This window comes from Bombina bombina, chromosome 6 (genome assembly GCF_027579735.1).
Source record: "Bombina bombina isolate aBomBom1 chromosome 6, aBomBom1.pri, whole genome shotgun sequence".
NCBI lineage: Eukaryota > Metazoa > Chordata > Amphibia > Anura > Bombinatoridae > Bombina > Bombina bombina.
In genome coordinates this window covers 158,772,303-158,789,975 of record NC_069504.1, presented here as the reverse complement: position 1 = coordinate 158,789,975, position 17,673 = coordinate 158,772,303, and positions in this window count along the sequence as shown.

Sequence of the window (17,673 nt, the reverse complement as noted above, 5' to 3'; positions counted from 1 at the left end):
ATCAGGCCTCCCTAACAGGCCAGTTTTTCAGGATATCTGAACTAAAACACAGGTGAAATATTCAGCTGATTAGTAAACATGATTATAAACTGGCTCTCACCCAAGGAAATCCTGAAAATCTGACCTGTTAGGGAGGCCCAAGGATTGCTTTGAAACCCCTTTTCTAATATTAACCCAGCTTATGGTTGGGTGCATGCAGTTTACATAACATTTCTACGTGCTGATTTTCAAGTTTCTCATATATTTCAGTTTTTAGATTATTAGATAATATTAACATTTTAGAATTCCTTGCTTTTTTTAAATGCAAAGCACAATTCATAGAGGTAAAAAAATATCGGCCAGATTACAAGTTTTTAGTTTTGAGCTGTGTGGTGCTAACGAGTAATTTTGTCTCACCGCTCACTTACCTGCAGCATTGGTATTACGGGATTTTACAAACCCGGCATTAAAAGGCTAGAAGTAAGCGTTGAGCAAAATTGTGCTAAATACCGCACTCCAATACTAGCGCTGCTTAAGTCAGCGGTGAGCTGATCGTACATGCTTGTGCACGATTTTCCCATAGGAATCAACGGGGAGAGCCGGCTGAGAAAAAGTCTATCACCTGCAAAAAAGCAGTGTAAATCTCAGTAACGCAGTCCCATTGATTCCTATGGGGAAAGAACATTTATGTCTACACCTAACACCCTAACATGAACCCCTAGTCTAAACACCCCCTAACCTTACACTTATTAACCCCTAATCTTCGCCCCGACATTGCCGACACCTGCATTATATTTTTTAATTCCTAATCTGCCGCTCCGGACACTGCCACCACCTACATTATAGTTATGAACCCCTAATCTGCTGCCCCAACAATGCCGCCACCTACATTATATTTATTAACCCCTAATCTGCCGCCCCAATATCGCCGCAACCTACCTACACTTATTAAACCCTAATCTGCTACACCCAACGTCGCCGCCACTATATTAAATGTATTAACCCCTAAACCTAAGTCTAACCCTAACACCCCCTAACTTAAATATAATTTAAATACATCTAAATAAAATTACTATAATTAACTAAATTATTCCTATTTAAAACTAAATTCTTACTTATAAAATAAACCCTGAGCTAGCTACAATATAACATATAGTTACATTGTAGCTATCTTAGGACTTATTTTTATTTTACAGGCAAGTTTGTATTTATTTTAACTAGGTAGAATAGTTATTAAATAGTTATTAACTATTTAATAACTACCTAGCAAAAATAAATACAAAAGTACCTGTAAAATTAAACCTAACCTGAGTTACAATAACACCTAACACTACACTATAATTAAATAAATTAACTAAATTAAATACAATTACCTAATTTAAATTAAATTAAATTAAATTAGCTAAAGTACAAAAAAACAAACACTAAATTACAGAAAATAATAAACAAATTACAGATATTTAAACTAATTACACCTAATCTAATAGCCCTATCAAAATAAAAAAGCCCCCCCAAAATAAAAAAATCCCTAGCCTAAACTACCAATAGCCCTTAAAAGGGTCTTTTGTGGGGCATTGCCCCAAAGTAATCAGCTCTTTTACCTGTAAAAAAAAATACATACAACCCCCCCAACAGTAAAACCAACCACCCACATAACCAACCCCCCAAATAAAATACTATCTACAAAAACCTAAGCTCCCCATTGCCCTGAAAATGGCATTTGGATGGGCATTGCCCTTAAAAGGGCAGTTAGCTCTTTTGCGGCCCAAACCCTAATCTAAAAAATAAAACCCACCCAATACACCCTTAAAAAAACCTAACGCTAACCCCCTGAAGACCGACTTACAGTTCTGAAGAACTGACATCCATACTCAAGGAAGCGGCAGAAGTCTTCATCCAACAGCCAATAGGATTGAGCTCGCATTCTATTGGCTGTTCCGATCAGCCAATAGAATGCAAGCTCAATCCTATTGGCTGATTGCATCAGGCAATATGATTTTTTCTACCTTAATTCTGATTGGTTGATAGAATTCTATCAGCCAATCGAAATCTAAGGGACGTCATCTTGGATGATGTCACTTAAAGGAACCGTTCAGTAAGAAGCCGCCGTTTGAAGAGGATGCTCCATGCCGGATGTCTTGAAGATGGAGAGCCTTTTAAGGGCAATTCCCATCCAAATGCTCTATTCAGGGCAATGGGGAGCTTAGGTGTTTTTAGATAGTATTTTATTTGGGGGGTTGGTTGTGTGGGTTGTGGGTTTTACTGTTGGGGGGGTTGTTTGTAATTTTTTTTACAGGTAAAACAGCTGATTTCTTTGAGGCAATGCCCCGCAAAAGGCCCTTTTAAGGGCTATTGATAGTTTAGTTTAGGCTATGTTTTTTTTTGAGGGGGGAGGGGCTTTTTTATTTTGATAGGGCTATTAGATTAGGTGTAATTAGTTTAAATATCTGTAATTTGTTTATTATTTTCTGTAATTTAGTGTTTGTTTGTTTTTTGTACTTTAGCTAATTTAATTTAACCCCTTAATGACCGGACCATTTTTCAATTTTCTTACCCTTAATGACAATGGCTATTTTTACATTTCTGCAGTGTTTGTGTTTAGCTGTAATTTTCCTCTTACTCGTTTACTGTACCCACACATATTATATACCGTTTTTCTCGCCATTAAATGGACTTTCTAAAGATACCATTATTTTAATCATATCTTATAATTTACTATAAAAAAATATAAAATATGAGGAAAAAATTGAAAAAAAAAACAAACTTTTTCTAACTTTTACCCCCAAAATCTGTTACACATCTACAACCACCAAAATACGCCCATTCTAAATAGTTTCTAAATTTTGTCCCAAATTTAGAAATACCCAGGCCTAGATTTAGAGTTCGGCGGTAGCCGTCAAAACCAGCGTTAGAGGCTCCTAACGCTGGTTTTGGCCGCCCGCTGGTATTTGGAGTCAGTGATTAAAGGGTCTAACGCTCACTTTTCAGCCGCGACTTTTCCATACCGCAGATCCCCCTACGCCATTTGCGTATCCTATCTTTTCAATGGGATCTTTCTAACGCCGGTATTTAGAGTCGTTTCTGCAGTGAGCGTTAGAGCTCTAACGACAAGATTCCAGCCGCCTGAAAATAGCAGGAGTTAAGAGCTTTCTGGCTAACGCCGGTTTATAAAGCTCTTAACTACTGTACCCTAAAGTACACTAACACCCATAAACTACCTATGTACCCCTAAACCGAGCTCCCCCCACATCGCCGCCACTCGATTAAAAATTTTAACCCCTAATCTTCCGACCGCCACCTACGTTATACTTATGTACCCCTAATCTGCTGCCCCTAACCCCGCCGACCCCTATATTACATTTATTAACCCCTAATCTGCCCCCCACAACATCGCCGCCAGCTACTTAAAATAATTAACCCCTAATCTTCCGACCGCAAAGCGCCGCCACCTACGTTATCCTTATGTACCCCTAATCTGCTGCCCCTAACACCGCCGACCCCTATATTATATTTATTAACCCCTAATCTGCCCCCCACAACGTCGCCGACACCTGCCTACACTTATTAACCCCTAATCTGCCGAGCGGACCGCACCGCTACTATAATAAAGTTATTAACCCCTAACCCGCCTCACTAACCCTATCATAAATAGTATTAACCCCTAATCTGCCCTCCCTAACATCGCCGACACCTACCTTCAATTATTAACCCCTAATCTTCCGATCGGAGCTCACCGCTATTCTAATAAATGTATTAACCCCTAAAGCTAAGTCTAACCCTAACACTAACACCCCCCTAACTTAAATATAATTTACATATAACGAAATAAATTAACTCTTATTAAATAAATGATTCCTATTTAAAGCTAAATACTTACCTGTAAAATAAACCCTAATATAGCTACAATATAAATTATAATTATATTTTAGCTATTTTAGGATTAATATTTATTTTACAGGCAACTTGGTATTTATTTTAACTAGGTACAATAGCTATTAAATAGTTAAGAACTATTTAATAGTTACCTAGTTAAAATAATTACAAAATTACCTGTAAAATAAATCCTAACCTAAGATATAATTAAACCTAACACTACCCTATCAATAAAATAATTAAATAAACTACCTACAATTACCTACAATTAACCTAACACTACACTATCAATAAATTAAATAAACACAATTGCTACAAATAAATACAATTAAATAAACTAGCTAAAGTACAAAAAATAAAAAAGAACTAAGTTACAGAAAATAAAAAAATATTTACAAACATAAGAAAAATATTACAACAATTTTAAACTAATTACACCTACTCTAAGCCCCCTAATAAAATAACAAAGCCCCCCAAAATAAAAAATTCCCTACCCTATTCTAAATTAAATAAGTTACAAGCTCTTTTACCTTACCAGCCCTGAACAGGGCCCTTTGCGGGGCATGCCCCAAGAAGTTCAGCTCTTTTGCCTGTAAAAGAAAACATACAATACCCCCCCCCCCAACATTACAACCCACCACCCACATACCCCTAATCTAACCCAAACCCCCCTTAAATAAACCTAACACTAATCCCCTGAAGATCTTCCTACCTTGTCTTCACCATACCAGGTTCACCGATCCGTCCTGGCTCCAAGATCTTCATCCAACCCAAGCGGGGGTTGGCGATCCATAATCCGGTGCTGAAGAGGTCCAGAAGAGGCTCCAAAGTCTTCATCCTATCCGGCAAGAAGAGGACATCCGGACCGGCAAACATCTTCTCCAAGCCGCATCTTCTATCTTCTTCCATCCGGTGCGGAGCGGGTCCATCTTGAAGCAGGCGACGCGGATCCATCCTCTTCTTCCGATGTCTCCCGACGAATGACGGTTCCTTTAAGGGACGTCATCCAAGATGGCATCCCTCGAATTCCGATTGGCTGATAGGATTCTATCAGCCAATCGGAATTAAGGTAGGAATTTTCTGATTGGCTGATGGAATCAGCCAATCAGAATCTAGTTCAATCCGATTGGCCGATCCAATCAGCCAATCAGATTGAGCTCGCATTCTATTGGCTGATCGGAACAGCCAATAGAATGCGAGCTCAATCTGATTAAAAGGCTAGAAGTAAGCGTTGAGCAAAATTGTGCTAAATACCGCACTCCAATACTAGCGCTGCTTAAGTCAGCGGTGAGCTGATCGTACATGCTTGTGCACGATTTTCCCATAGGAATCAACGGGGAGAGCCGGCTGAGAAAAAGTCTATCACCTGCAAAAAAGCAGTGTAAATCTCAGTAACGCAGTCCCATTGATTCCTATGGGGAAAGAACATTTATGTCTACACCTAACACCCTAACATGAACCCCTAGTCTAAACACCCCCTAACCTTACACTTATTAACCCCTAATCTTCGCCCCGACATTGCCGACACCTGCATTATATTTTTTAATTCCTAATCTGCCGCTCCGGACACTGCCACCACCTACATTATAGTTATGAACCCCTAATCTGCTGCCCCAACAATGCCGCCACCTACATTATATTTATTAACCCCTAATCTGCCGCCCCAATATCGCCGCAACCTACCTACACTTATTAAACCCTAATCTGCTACACCCAACGTCGCCGCCACTATATTAAATGTATTAACCCCTAAACCTAAGTCTAACCCTAACACCCCCTAACTTAAATATAATTTAAATACATCTAAATAAAATTACTATAATTAACTAAATTATTCCTATTTAAAACTAAATTCTTACTTATAAAATAAACCCTGAGCTAGCTACAATATAACATATAGTTACATTGTAGCTATCTTAGGACTTATTTTTATTTTACAGGCAAGTTTGTATTTATTTTAACTAGGTAGAATAGTTATTAAATAGTTATTAACTATTTAATAACTACCTAGCAAAAATAAATACAAAAGTACCTGTAAAATTAAACCTAACCTGAGTTACAATAACACCTAACACTACACTATAATTAAATAAATTAACTAAATTAAATACAATTAACTAAATTAAATACAATTACCTAATTTAAATTAAATTAAATTAAATTAGCTAAAGTACAAAAAAACAAACACTAAATTACAGAAAATAATAAACAAATTACAGATATTTAAACTAATTACACCTAATCTAATAGCCCTATCAAAATAAAAAAGCCCCCCCAAAATAAAAAAATCCCTAGCCTAAACTACCAATAGCCCTTAAAAGGGTCTTTTGTGGGGCATTGCCCCAAAGTAATCAGCTCTTTTACCTGTAAAAAAAAATACATACAACCCCCCCAACAGTAAAACCAACCACCCACATAACCAACCCCCCAAATAAAATACTATCTACAAAAACCTAAGCTCCCCATTGCCCTGAAAATGGCATTTGGATGGGCATTGCCCTTAAAAGGGCAGTTAGCTCTTTTGCGGCCCAAACCCTAATCTAAAAAATAAAACCCACCCAATACACCCTTAAAAAAACCTAACACTAACCCCCTGAAGACCGACTTACAGTTCTGAAGAACTGACATCCATACTCAAGGAAGCGGCAGAAGTCTTCATCCAACAGCCAATAGGATTGAGCTCGCATTCTATTGGCTGTTCCGATCAGCCAATAGAATGCAAGCTCAATCCTATTGGCTGATTGCATCAGGCAATATGATTTTTTCTACCTTAATTCTGATTGGTTGATAGAATTCTATCAGCCAATCGAAATCTAAGGGACGTCATCTTGGATGATGTCACTTAAAGGAACCGTTCAGTAAGAAGCCGCCGTTTGAAGAGGATGCTCCATGCCGGATGTCTTGAAGATGGAGAGCCTTTTAAGGGCAATTCCCATCCAAATGCTCTATTCAGGGCAATGGGGAGCTTAGGTGTTTTTAGATAGTATTTTATTTGGGGGGTTGGTTGTGTGGGTTGTGGGTTTTACTGTTGGGGGGGTTGTTTGTAATTTTTTTTACAGGTAAAACAGCTGATTTCTTTGAGGCAATGCCCCGCAAAAGGCCCTTTTAAGGGCTATTGATAGTTTAGTTTAGGCTATGTTTTTTTTTGAGGGGGGGGGGGGCTTTTTTATTTTGATAGGGCTATTAGATTAGGTGTAATTAGTTTAAATATCTGTAATTTGTTTATTATTTTCTGTAATTTAGTGTTTGTTTGTTTTTTGTACTTTAGCTAATTTAATTTAACCCCTTAATGACCGGACCATTTTTCAATTTTCTTACCCTTAATGACAATGGCTATTTTTACATTTCTGCAGTGTTTGTGTTTAGCTGTAATTTTCCTCTTACTCGTTTACTGTACCCACACATATTATATACCGTTTTTCTCGCCATTAAATGGACTTTCTAAAGATACCATTATTTTAATCATATCTTATAATTTACTATAAAAAAATATAAAATATGAGGAAAAAATTGAAAAAAAAACAAACTTTTTCTAACTTTTACCCCCAAAATCTGTTACACATCTACAACCACCAAAATACGCCCATTCTAAATAGTTTCTAAATTTTGTCCCAAATTTAGAAATACCCAGGCCTAGATTTAGAGTTCGGCGGTAGCCGTCAAAACCAGCGTTAGAGGCTCCTAACGCTGGTTTTGGCCGCCCGCTGGTATTTGGAGTCAGTAATTAAAGGGTCTAACGCTCACTTTTCAGCCGCGACTTTTCCATACCGCAGATCCCCCTACGCCATTTGCGTATCCTATTTTTTCAATGGGATCTTTCTAACGCCGGTATTTAGAGTCGTTTCTGCAGTGAGCGTTAGAGCTCTAACGACAAGATTCCAGCCGCCTGAAAATAGCAGGAGTTAAGAGCTTTCTGGCTAACGCCGGTTTATAAAGCTCTTAACTACTGTACCCTAAAGTACACTAACACCCATAAACTACCTATGTACCCCTAAACCGAGCTCCCCCCACATCGCCGCCACTCGATTAAAAATTTTAACCCCTAATCTTCCGACCGCCACCTACGTTATACTTATGTACCCCTAATCTGCTGCCCCTAACCCCGCCGACCCCTATATTACATTTATTAACCCCTAATCTGCCCCCCACAACATCGCCGCCAGCTACTTAAAATAATTAACCCCTAATCTTCCGACCGCAAAGCGCCGCCACCTACGTTATCCTTATGTACCCCTAATCTGCTGCCCCTAACACCGCCGACCCCTATATTATATTTATTAACCCCTAATCTGCCCCCCACAACGTCGCCGACACCTGCCTACACTTATTAACCCCTAATCTGCCGAGCGGACCGCACCGCTACTATAATAAAGTTATTAACCCCTAACCCGCCTCACTAACCCTATCATAAATAGTATTAACCCCTAATCTGCCCTCCCTAACATCGCCGACACCTACCTTCAATTATTAACCCCTAATCTTCCGATCGGAGCTCACCGCTATTCTAATAAATGTATTAACCCCTAAAGCTAAGTCTAACCCTAACACTAACACCCCCCTAACTTAAATATAATTTACATATAACGAAATAAATTAACTCTTATTAAATAAATGATTCCTATTTAAAGCTAAATACTTACCTGTAAAATAAACCCTAATATAGCTACAATATAAATTATAATTATATTTTAGCTATTTTAGGATTAATATTTATTTTACAGGCAACTTGGTATTTATTTTAACTAGGTACAATAGCTATTAAATAGTTAAGAACTATTTAATAGTTACCTAGTTAAAATAATTACAAAATTACCTGTAAAATAAATCCTAACCTAAGATATAATTAAACCTAACACTACCCTATCAATAAAATAATTAAATAAACTACCTACAATTACCTACAATTAACCTAACACTACACTATCAATAAATTAAATAAACACAATTGCTACAAATAAATACAATTAAATAAACTAGCTAAAGTACAAAAAATAAAAAAGAACTAAGTTACAGAAAATAAAAAAATATTTACAAACATAAGAAAAATATTACAACAATTTTAAACTAATTACACCTACTCTAAGCCCCCTAATAAAATAACAAAGCCCCCCAAAATAAAAAATTCCCTACCCTATTCTAAATTAAATAAGTTACAAGCTCTTTTACCTTACCAGCCCTGAACAGGGCCCTTTGCGGGGCATGCCCCAAGAAGTTCAGCTCTTTTGCCTGTAAAAGAAAACATACAATACCCCCCCCCCCAACATTACAACCCACCACCCACATACCCCTAATCTAACCCAAACCCCCCTTAAATAAACCTAACACTAATCCCCTGAAGATCTTCCTACCTTGTCTTCACCATACCAGGTTCACCGATCCGTCCTGGCTCCAAGATCTTCATCCAACCCAAGCGGGGGTTGGCGATCCATAATCCGGTGCTGAAGAGGTCCAGAAGAGGCTCCAAAGTCTTCATCCTATCCGGCAAGAAGAGGACATCCGGACCGGCAAACATCTTCTCCAAGCCGCATCTTCTATCTTCTTCCATCCGGTGCGGAGCGGGTCCATCTTGAAGCAGGCGACGCGGATCCATCCTCTTCTTCCGATGTCTCCCGACGAATGACGGTTCCTTTAAGGGACGTCATCCAAGATGGCGTCCCTCGAATTCCGATTGGCTGATAGGATTCTATCAGCCAATCGGAATTAAGGTAGGAATTTTCTGATTGGCTGATGGAATCAGCCAATCAGAATCTAGTTCAATCCGATTGGCCGATCCAATCAGCCAATCAGATTGAGCTCGCATTCTATTGGCTGATCGGAACAGCCAATAGAATGCGAGCTCAATCTGATTGGCTGATTGGATCAGCCAATCGGATTGAACTTGATTCTGATTGGCTGATTCCATCAGCCAATCAGAAAATTCCTACCTTAATTCCGATTGGCTGATAGAATCCTATCAGCCAATCGGAATTCGAGGGACGCCATCTTGGATGACGTCCCTTAAAGGAACCGTCATTCGTCGGGAGACATCGGAAGAAGAGGATGGATCCGCGTCGCCTGCTTCAAGATGGACCCGCTCCGCACCGGATGGAAGAAGATAGAAGATGCGGCTTGGAGAAGATGTTTGCCGGTCCGGATGTCCTCTTCTTGCCGGATAGGATGAAGACTTTGGAGCCTCTTCTGGACCTCTTCAGCACCGGATTATGGATCGCCAACCCCCGCTTGGGTTGGATGAAGATCTTGGAGCCAGGACGGATCGGTGAACCTGGTATGGTGAAGACAAGGTAGGAAGATCTTCAGGGGATTAGTGTTAGGTTTATTTAAGGGGGGTTTGGGTTAGATTAGGGGTATGTGGGTGGTGGGTTGTAATGTTGGGGGGGGGGTATTGTATGTTTTCTTTTACAGGCAAAAGAGCTGAACTTCTTGGGGCATGCCCCGCAAAGGGCCCTGTTCAGGGCTGGTAAGGTAAAAGAGCTTGTAACTTATTTAATTTAGAATAGGGTAGGGAATTTTTTATTTTGGGGGGCTTTGTTATTTTATTAGGGGGCTTAGAGTAGGTGTAATTAGTTTAAAATTGTTGTAATATTTTTCTTATGTTTGTAAATATTTTTTTATTTTCTGTAACTTAGTTCTTTTTTATTTTTTGTACTTTAGCTAGTTTATTTAATTGTATTTATTTGTAGCAATTGTGTTTATTTAATTTATTGATAGTGTAGTGTTAGGTTAATTGTAGGTAATTGTAGGTAGTTTATTTAATTATTTTATTGATAGGGTAGTGTTAGGTTTAATTATATCTTAGGTTAGGATTTATTTTACAGGTAATTTTGTAATTATTTTAACTAGGTAACTATTAAATAGTTCTTAACTATTTAATAGCTATTGTACCTAGTTAAAATAAATACCAAGTTGCCTGTAAAATAAATATTAATCCTAAAATAGCTATAATATAAATATAATTTATATTGTAGCTATATTAGGATTTATTTTACAGGTAAGTATTTAGCTTTAAATAGGAATCATTTATTTAATAAGAGTTAATTTATTTCGTTATATGTAAATTATATTTAAGTTAGGGGGGTGTTAGTGTTAGGGTTAGACTTAGCTTTAGGGGTTAATACATTTATTAGAATAGCGGTGAGCTCCGATCGGAAGATTAGGGGTTAATAATTGAAGGTAGGTGTCGGCGATGTTAGGGAGGGCAGATTAGGGGTTAATACTATTTATGATAGGGTTAGTGAGGCGGGTTAGGGGTTAATAACTTTATTATAGTAGCGGTGCGGTCCGCTCGGCAGATTAGGGGTTAATAAGTGTAGGCAGGTGTCGGCGACGTTGTGGGGGGCAGATTAGGGGTTAATAAATATAACATAGGGGTCGGCGATGTTAGGGCAGCAGATTAGGGGTACATAGGGATAACGTAGGTTGCGGCGGTTTACGGAGCGGAAGATTAGGGGTTAAAACTGTAATGCAGGGGTCAGCGATAGCGGGGGCGGCAGATTAGGGGTTAATAAGTGTAAGGTTAGGGGTGTTTAGACTCGGGGTACATGTTAGGGTGTTAGGTGCAGACGTAGGAAGTGTTTCCCCATAGGAAACAATGGGGCTGCGTTAGGAGCTGAACGCTGCTTTTTTGCAGGTGTTAGGTTTTTTTTCAGCTCAAACAGTCCCATTGTTTCCTATGGGAGAATCGTGCACGAGCACGTTTTTGATGCCGGCCGCGTCCGTAAGCAACTCTGGTATCGAGAGTTGCATTTGCGGTAAAAATGCCCTACGCTCCTTTTTTGGAGCCTAACGCAGCATTTGTTTTAACTCTCGATACCAGAGTTAAATTTATGGTGCGGCCAGAAAAAAGCCCGCGGAGCGTTAACAGCCCTTTTACCGCCGAACTCTAAATCTAGGCCCCAATGTTTACATGTTCTTTGCTTTTTTTTGCAAGTTATAGGGCCATAAATACAAGTAGCACTTTGCTATTTCCAAACCACTTTTTTTCAAAATTAGCGCTAGTTACATTGGAACACTAATATCTTTCAGGAATCCCTGAATATCCCTTGACATGTATATATTTATATTTAGAAGACATCCCAAAGCATTGATCTAGACCCATTTTGGTATATTTCATGCCACCATTTCACCGCCAAATGCGATCAAATAAAAAAAATTGTTCACTTTTTCACAATTTTTTTCACTTAGGTTTCTCGCTGAATTTATTTACAAACAATTTGTGCAATTATGGCATAAATGGTTGTAAATACTTCTATGGGATCCCCTTTGTTCAGAAATAGCAGACCTATATGGATTTGGCGTTGCTTTTTGGTAATTAGAAGGCCGCTAAATGCCGCTGCACACCACACGTGTATTATGCCCAACCGTGAAGGGGTTAATTAGGGAACTTGTAGGGAGCTTTTAGGTTTAATTTTAGCTTTAGTGTAGTGTAGTAGACAACCCAAATTATTGATATAGGCCCATTTTGGTATATTTCATGCCACCATTTCACCGCCAAATACGATCAAATAAAAAAAAAACTTAAATTTTTCACAATTTTAGGTTTCTCACTGAAATTATTTACAAACAGCTTGTGCAATTATGGCACAAATGGTTGTAAATGCTTCTCTGGGATCCCCTTTGTTCAGAAATAGCAGACATATATGGCTTTGGTGTTGCTTTTTGGTAATAATAAGGCCGTTAAATACTGCTGCGCACCACACTTGTAATATGCCCAGCAGTTAAGGGTTAATTAGGTAGCTTGTGGGGTTCATTTTTAGCTTTAGTGTAGAGATCAGCCTCCCACCTGACACATCCCACCCCCTGATCCCCCCCTGACCCCCCTCAAACAGCTCTCTTCCCTCCCCACCTCACAATTGTCACCGCCATCTTAAGTACTGGCAGAAAGTCTGCCAGTACTGAAATAAAAATATTTTTTATAATTTTTTTTATTTTTTGGCATAAAGTCTGCAGTGATAGATCCCCCCTTACCCCACAACCTCCCTGATCCCCCCATACATCTTTCTAACCCTCCCCCTCTGTCTATTTGCCGCCATTTTGGGTACTGGCAGCTGTCTGCCAGTACCCAATTTCCCCCCCAAAATAGTTTTTTTTTAACTTTTTAAATATACAATATTTTTCTGTAGTGTAGCTGGCCCCCCTAAATAATCTTCAACCCTCCCCCTCCCAGATCCCTTAATAAACAACCGAGATGCCACTGCATCTAGATCGATCGTTTTTTTTTTCAATTATATTTATGTTAGGGGGTGTTAGACTTAGGGTTAGACTTAGGTTTAGGGGTTAATAAATTTAATATAGTGGCCGCGACATTGGGGGCGGCAGATTAGGGGTTAATAAATGTAGGTAGGTGGCGGCGATGTTAGAGACAGCAGATTAGGGGTTAATAATATCTAACTAATGTTTGCGAGGCTGGAGTGCGGCGGTTTAGGGGTTAATATGTTTATTATAGTTGTGGCGATGTCCGGAGCTGCAGATTAGGGGTTAAAAAATGTATTATAGTGTTTGCGATGCGAGAGGGCCTTGGTTTAGGGGTTAATAGGTAGTTTATGGGTATTAGTGTACTTTTTAGCACTTTAGTTATGAGTTTTATGTTACGGCGTTGTACCATAAAACTCTTAACTACTGACTTTTAAATGCGTTAGGACTCTTGACGGGGTAGGGTGTACCGATCACTTTTTGGCCTCCCAGGACAGAGTGTGCGGTGACCCTAAACCTTCAAGACTTGTAATAGCAGCGGACGTAAAAATGCAGCGTTAGGACCTCTTAATGCTGCTTTTTTACCCTAACGCACAACTCGTAATCTAGCCGTTTATTTTTAAACTGCAGCAAAATATTTTTTATTTTCCTGGAGTTTTAAACATAAAAGTGATAGGCAGTATAGCAAATTGTCAAAAGGGAATATTCTAATGTATTTTATTATAACTATGAAAAAATTTGCATACTTAATGTTTGAAATGTCTTCAAAATTAGAAAACCATAAAACATTTTAAGATCACTTTAGGTTGTAATAAGTATAAACTGACAGGTACTTATGCAAATTAGATTACTTTAGGAATAGTAGTTTTCTTTAACAACAGTATACTGTCAAAAGCCGCATTAAATAAAATTAAAAAGTCCTATTGCTGTGCATTCATTTTAAAATGATGTGGGTGCAAAGTAATATACTGTACCAAAGATGAGTTTTTGAAAGCTGTAAAAGTTATTTTAAATGCAGAAAACTAAATGTTAGTGATGCAGTTTAATGTATTATTTAATAACTTGAGCTAAAGAATGATGAATAGATTATGGAAGTACAAATAGAGTATCTAAAAATGTACAGGGTTTTGGTTCTTTTGCTAAAGTGGTCAACCCATTTATGGTATTATTGCTAGACTCTGATTTACACTTTGTATGAAGCAGGGTAAGCTGCTCCGGAGCCCTCTAGGTTCACACATGAAGGCTTGTTTCCCGCAATGTAAGAAGCAGTGGCCTGATGACCTCTGAGGAGTCGGATAAACATCACCATGAGCTCGCTCTGGTTATTGATAGGCCCTTCTCTCATGCGATTGATCACGCAAGAGAAGAGGCGGACGTTACATGCTCACTTAGGTATTAATGATACATACGGCAGTGGATGAACACAATTCCCTGCCTGTATACAGTGAAAGCAGGAGAGTTGAAAAACTTGTCTGCTCGCCTTATAGTACATGGGGGCCTATGGCTTAGATTACAAGTTAGGCAAAAAATATTAGTATGATTATGTGCTAACATCATGCAAGCGAAATCATTTGCCCTTCAAAGTTATTATTAAAAACATCTACATGTCAGATAGACACATAATAGGGCACACAGTAAAATTCAAGATGGATATCACTTGAGCACTAAGCTGATGGTGCCCTAATGTGAGGGAGAAGGGTGGTGTGAGGAACTCAGAATGTAGGAATAGCTGACACAGGACAAAGAAAGTATTTTGTCGTGAATACTTTACTGAAGGAAAATTATAAACAACTATATTCTGGAGTTGGGGAAAAGGGTATAGAATACACAAAGTATAAGCACAAGTTTCTCAACAAGCACAGACTACCCAGCGGGCACTGTTGGGGAGGGTTCAGCTTTCAGGATGCAGATAAGCATACACAGGTATCAAAAGAGGGGTTCTTGGTTTCAGGAGCAAGGTAAGCATACATGGTATCAAGGTAAGTATGCTTAGTTTCAAGAGCAAGGAGAGCATACATGGCTAACAAGGTAAGTATGCTTGGTTTTAAGAGCAAGGTGAGCATAAGTGGGTATCAAGGGAAGTATGTTTTGTTTCAAGAGCAAGGTGAGCATATGTTGGTATCAAGGTAAGTATGCTTGGTTTCAATAGCAAGGTGAACATACATGGGCATTAAGGTAAGTATGCTTGGTTTCAAGAGCAAGATGAGCATACGTGGGTATCAAGGTAAGTATGCTTGGTTTCAGGAACAAGGTAAGCTTACGTGGGTATCAAGGTAAGTATGCTTGGTTTCAAGAGCAAGGTGAGCATACATAGGTATCAAGGGAAGTGTGCTTGGTTTCAAGAGCAAGGTGAACTTATGTGGGTATCAAATTAAGTATGTTTATTTTCAAGGGTAAGTAAGCATACAGTATGTGGGTATCAAGGTAAGTATGCTTGGTTTCAGGAACAAGGTAAGCATACAAAGTTATCACTGTAGAGATACGAGGTTTCAGGAACAAGGTAAGCATACACAGGTATCACCGTTGAGATGCTTGGGTCAGGAACACGATAAGCATGCAAAGGAAACACGTTGAGATGCTTGGTTTCAGGAATAAGGTAAACATACACAGGTATCACTGTAGAGATGCTTGGTTTAAGCAACAAGGTAAGCATACACGGGTATCACAGCAGAGATGCTTGGCTTCAGAAACAAGGTAATCATACACAGGTATCACCGTAGAGCTGCGTGGTGTCAGGAACAAGGTAAGCATACACAGGTATCACAGCAGAGACGCTTGGCTTCAGGAGCAAGGTAAGCATACACAGGTATCACAGCAGAGATGCTTGGATTCAGGAACAAGATAAGCATACACAGGTATCACAACAGAGATGCTTGGCTTCAGGAGCAAGGTAAGCATACACAAATATCACAACAGACATGCTTGGCTTCAGGAGCAAGGTAAGCATACACAGGTATCACAACAGAGATGCTTGTCTTCAGAAGCAAGGTAAGCATACACAGGTATCACAACAGAGATGCTTGTCTTCAGAAGCAAGGTAAGCATACACAGGTATCACAGCAGGGATACTTAGCTTCAGGTGCAAGGTAGGCATATACAGGTACAACAAGTATGCTAAGTCTCAGGAGCAAGGAGAACATACACAGGAATCAAAGCAAGCAAGCCAAGTCTCAGGAGCAGGAGCCAGAGAAGTATGCTCTGTATAGAGCAATCACTCAGCAGGGAGAGAAGGTTTGATTGCACTTTTATAGTAACTCCCACACCTGATTCCTTAAGGTGGGAGTTCCTGTAATCAACAGGATGACTCTTTAAATCCTAGGAAGGCGCATCCAAGCGCTCCTAGGTAGTTGCAGCACAGTAGCTTCAGACTGATCTCTGTGTCTCTCCACATGGGACACCAAGAAGGGGTCCTCCAGGTAAGAGTCCTGACAGCTAAACTGAGAGTGTTCTAAGCCCAGCCATACTGTTACAAATAATGGTTTATTTTAGGCCTTAAAAAGGGCAGAATGTTATAGTATTTTTGATTGCTCTTGAGCACAACACTTTACTCACCACCTTGTAATACATGCACAATGAGTGTGCTAATAACAATCCCTGCATGCAATCTAAACATGTTTTGGCTGTGTTAAGATGCTTTGGTTAAAAATACCATCTACTTTTACATAATCTAGCCATATAGCCTGTCTGACCACCTGTCTGCCCAGCATCAAGACTAGCGGGCAGCAATGTGTGTGCAGCGCTGCCCCTGCTCATGCCGCCAGTCATGCGTGCCCATGGGCTGTCACTCTACCCAATCGGAAAAGTCTGGCGTAATGGGTTAAGAAGTTTGGGTAGTGTGTTAAGAAGCAGCCGTCTGTTGACCACTGCTTCTTAACTCTCGGCTGTAGGCTTTGTGTGAGCTTACAGCTGAAGGTGCTCTGAAGTTGCTATTGCAGCTTCTTCAATGAAGCCCAATGTATGTAAATGTAAATTACAAATTTACTATTTAAAATTAAAAAGTGTAATATATAAAAATATCATATTATTTGTTATTCCATGTGTGTAAGAAGAGATTTGTGATGATAGTTTAAAAATAAAAGAACGCTTACCTATTCCCCAAATTAACATGTATTTTTAAGCACTTTGTTCCTTTCATTTACTGAAAGGGTGATCGATTTATGGAATAAACTTCCTCAAGAGGTAGTAATGACACTGTTGGAGACTTTAAAAATGTCTCAGACAAACATAAGGCTATCCTATGAACTAGATAAGTTTATACTCTTAGGAAAATATAGGGCAGATTTCTCTATGTATTTAGGGCTGAAAATATTCAACAAATCAATAATCTTACAATAGTGATTTAATCTGATTCTTCATTTTGTTTTAATTTTTGGTTTTATTTGGCACTTTTCTGTTTCCTTGTCACCATTTTAAGTTTTAAAAGAAGCCATCTGATGCCCATTTGTTGTATTAATATGCTGTGGGTTTGACCTCTGTCGGCTCTTCTACGCCTGACTTTCAGCCTGTTTATTAACCATTATTTTGTGTATCATTTTAGAATGTTTGTTTTTTGTAAATTGACTTTGGCCTGGACTGGATAAATCTGTCTGCCTACTGTTTGTATCGCTGCTGGTAAAGACCGACTAGATTGTT